Source organism: Curcuma longa, chromosome 10 (assembly GCF_044706935.1).
Source record: "Curcuma longa cultivar G26 ecotype Majalengka, Jawa Barat chromosome 10, ITB_CL_G26_1.1, whole genome shotgun sequence".
Taxonomy (NCBI): Eukaryota; Viridiplantae; Streptophyta; class Magnoliopsida; order Zingiberales; family Zingiberaceae; genus Curcuma; species Curcuma longa.
The window spans coordinates 12,302,303-12,307,009 of record NC_133870.1 but is presented as its reverse complement, the minus strand read 5'-3'; positions in this window follow the sequence as shown (position 1 = coordinate 12,307,009).

Genomic DNA, 4,707 nt, shown 5'->3' with positions numbered 1-4,707 from the left:
ATGTGATTCTCATTTCAGAATGTTTATTTACATAGCTAGGATTCTAGTATACATCCCAACACCAAGTATCTGGTCCTATTTGGACTTCTCATTGACTTTCAAACTTCAAGTCAACCTTACCTTTTGCTTGGACTCTACACTTAACTCGATCAACCTTAACCAAGTTATTTGGCACCCTTGACCAAATTTCCTAAAACATATTGTTCAAACAAACATTCAAAACTCTAGAGGTCGATTGCACCAACAACTTATAGGGGTCTAACCATTGCAAATTGTTAACATTATATCAACAACTCTCTTCTAGGTTTTTAGTTGCTTATTAGTTGATTGACTTGGCTTTAATTGACCAATTAGTCAACTATCTCCCTAAGAGAAACATTTTATAAATTTTTATTCGTCCCCTCAGTCAATTGACTTAGAGCATTAGTCCCTAACTAGTTGTTTGACGTCTAAATAAGAAATATTCTATAAATTTTTGTTCGACCTTGAGTCAACTACTTGGTCAATTTATGTATCAATTTACTGAACCACAATTTCAATTGATTAATACATATGACTTCAATCATTTCTAAAGTCAAATTTGTTCCTAAATCTAATATCACCTATATTATTGGTGCAGGGAACACCACATCAAACTTATGTTTTGATGTATGACTAATTTAATGTTAGCATGTTAGTTTTCTGATGTTGTTGTCAAATCTACAAGTAGACTGAAGTTGAAGTACTGTTGGAAATCAAGCAAGGCAAAGTCCTAGCGGGAATAGGAGGTGAAAATCCTCGTTATGAACTAGGCAATGGAGAAGTCCTAATTGTGAATCAAGCAATGGCTAAGTCCTAGTGGGACTAGACAATTGAAGTCCTGGTTAAGAACTAGGTGGTGGAAGTCCTAGCGAGGCTATACAGTGTAAGACTTGGTTGGGAACCAGGCAAGGAAATCATAGTTGGGAAATAGGTAGATCAAGTCCAAGTGAAGTCAGCTAGGAGCTGAAGTCTTGGCACCAAGTCTAAGTGAAGTCAGTTGGGAGTTGAGTCTTAACACTAAGTCTATATGGATTAGCTGAGAGCTAAATATCTAGCTAAGGTATATACGAGCAATGTTAACATCTATATCATACTCATTACACGTAACAAATGTAGGAAAATAATTTTTGACAATTCTAGACGATCGAAAAGTAGTCCGGGCAACTGGATGGGGATAAACCTTAATTGATCGAGTTAGGAGAGGCTTGATGGGTGTTTTTATTTTCTTTTTTATTTTTTATTTTATCTATTTATCACACACACCATTCAAAATTTACATTTTATAATTAACCAAAATCCCTAATTTACACTAAAATAGCATAGTAGAGAGTCCAGGTCGTCTCTCTCATGGAACCAATGATAGAAAGTTTGCATTAGATAACATGAACAAAGGATTTTTTATTTTATAACCTTATTCACTTTAAAAAAAACCATGACTAACAATAATTAGGGCCTTATGATACAAGTTTATGCTAATAGAGGGCAACCAAAAAATATTTATACAACAACTATCAATCTAGAATAATTGAACTATTTAAAAATGAAACTAAGCACCCAACCACGCATACAAACAAATCCAACATTCAAACGTGATAAAGCTAAAGAAGATGCAATTATGAACTATCAACTATACATATTCATATTATTACCAATCAAAATCATAATTGAATAACAATATTAACCAAATTCACAAATAAATCCTAAACATTAACCATAATTAACAAATTTATCCAAATATTAACATATTCACAATTTATCCAAAATTACCATATTCATAAATTTCCAAAATTACCATGTTCACAATTTCATCCAAACATCACCATATTCACAATTTCATCCAAACTTAACCAAATTCACAAATTCTAAATTAAGTTTAAACGTTCTCCAAATCAAACCCAAATAGTACACCACCGGCCGGAGATAGAACTCCCACTTCGGTGAGATCGCAAGAATGGGCTTCTGTTGGGATGCTCATGCCAACAAGGGAATGGAGGTGTCTTCCCCGAAGCTGGATCACTTTGGAGAAGACCAATTGGAGAAGTCCAAGAATCAACCAATTCGTCGGTTCATCTCTGCCCTAACCTGCTGCCGCAACCACATTGACAGAATAAACAAAGGAAATCAGGAATCACTTACATCATAGCTTCACCAGTGACGAGATTAGGATGGTCGGAGCCAGTAAGGTAGCCCTCGCGTTCGTGAACCATGTCGATGAAGGAATCCAACTGCTATGCTCCGGTGGATTGCAGGAAGGAAGGAAAGCTTCGGAGCTGGACCACTCCGACGAAGTTCTTGGAAGAATTGGAACCATCAGCCAAAACCAAAACCCACTGCCCTAATCTCAATGACAGGCCAAGTCAGCCGCTGGAGGGGGAGGTGGAAGAGCCCACCGGAGCTGGACCACTCCAACGGAGCTCCTATCAAGGTCGTCGCACTCAGACCACTGTAAAGAGTCGCCATCGCTCAGTTGGCTTGGATTGGGAGAATGGGGTTGCGGAAGAAAAATCACAATGAAGAGAAACCTAAAATCGCGCGAGTCGTACAACGCAAGCCAAACCAGATATCGGGTCAGACAATGCTTTTAAACCCCTTTGAATTAGACCAACATCAATTGAACCAAACCACCAATGAGCTGGACCGAACCGGTCCAGTTCGATTCAATTGAATTTGATGTTTTTATTGGGCTTTTTGAATTGGGCTTTAGCTTAATTGGAGATCCTTGTACAATTGGGCTTCTCAAATATATGTGAAATTAATTCTTCAATTTTTAATCTTCCAATCCTTGGGTCGAATCGGACCACGATTAAACCAAACCCGATGTTCTCCTCCTTAATTTGTTTTGATCACCCTAAATTCTTGCAACATAAAATATGTTCAATTAATAATCATGATATCCCTCAAATCTATAAAAATTAAGATGAAGACCACAAAAGATCCAAATTAATAAAATACACTATAAACATAATTTCAGATACAAAAGAGGATAAAAACATCGAGATATAACCCTCAAATAAATGTCCAAAATTTGATTATCAAATCCACCACACTTATTCTTGCACATCTCGTGCAAGTGAATCAAACTAGTAATGCTTCCCCCCCCCCCCCCCCCCCCCACAATATCCATCATGTTTAGAAGTAGAAAAAATAAGTTACCTAAGATTGTCAAATTTCAAAAACTCAAGCACTCGTGAACTCAATTCTTACATTGATTAACAATATAATGACTTCAATCCATCCCGAATAAATTGAGAATGATAACAATTAAGCCTCACAAGATAAGTGGTAGTAGCTCCTCTCATAATCATGCAATGGAGGAGCTCACTTAAGCTACTTATGGTTTATGCACTACTATATGCTTGCTTTTTCTTTTAATCTTCACCACTATCATATGCATAAGATTGTACAATCATGAAGGTTTATTAGTATTACAAAGGAAACATGAGTAAAGGAAAAGATAATATGTATATAAGAAAAAGAATGAGGAGCATAAAATCAAAGTAAATGTGGAAGACATGGGATCAATGGATTGCTTCATGGATGAGTACAATAAAATAATATCCAATAAATATCACATCCAAGCTAGCATTGGACAATCCAATAATATGTAAACAACTCTTATCCCTTTCTACACTAAAATCCACTCATGATGTACAATAAATTTCTCAATAGGAGAAATAAGAATTGTTCTTTACCAAAAATTCTATCATCTATCCCTAAACAATTTTACCACATATCAAACCCTTTTTGTATTTTTTTTTTGAATAACCGAATATAGTACACTTCTCTACACTCTATCATCATAGTTCATCTTAAAAAAATAAAACAAAAAGAACATGCCAATGGTGATATGTCCCCCACACTTAAACTTTTGTTCGTCCCAGGTAAAAACACTCATCATGACATCCAAAGTTCCTACACCCAAAGATAATAAATGAAATAAATGGAAGACAGAAGATGACAAATGATAAGAAAGTTATTCAATAACCTATGCTAGCAAAAAGAGAGTGAATGTATAAAGAACAAATGAGATGACCTTCATAAGAATCATGCAACCTCATGGTAATGTGGTCTTGAAAGAATTAAAGTAAGTTCTAGAGTAACAGTCACTACAAGTGTAACACATAAAAGTAAGTTCTAGAGTAATAGTCACCACAATTGAAACTCTTTCTTCCTCTACTATTCTTTGTGTGCTCTTGTGCTCTTCGTGCTTTGCTGCAATGACATGTTGCAACTCTATGCTTCACCATCAATCGATAACCCTAAGCTTGTAATATTTACTAATTCATTATCGTACATTTGTTTTTGCACTCTTAAATTTTAGATTCTTTTTAAAGGTTTCTCCACTTCCAAAAACTTTTTGGATAGAAGATTCTAAATAAGAATCGTCATTTTTTTATGCACGAGTCTCTTACTGTTTGTCTTGCTTAATCTTGAATAGTCATCATATAGTTAATATCTTAATTGTTTTCGCATGTTTAAGTTGCTGAATCTTACTAAATGTTAAAAATTGTATGCTTATCAATATTGCAAGCTAGATAAAATCTTGCTAAGTGAGTTAGTTACATTTAGTTTTTAATTTTATTCCACTACATGATTCTCTACTTGTGTTTTATCTAGATTTAATTTTAATATTAGCTCGTAAAATTCATAATATTATTCATCTCCCTCTAATTTCGAGTTCGATCC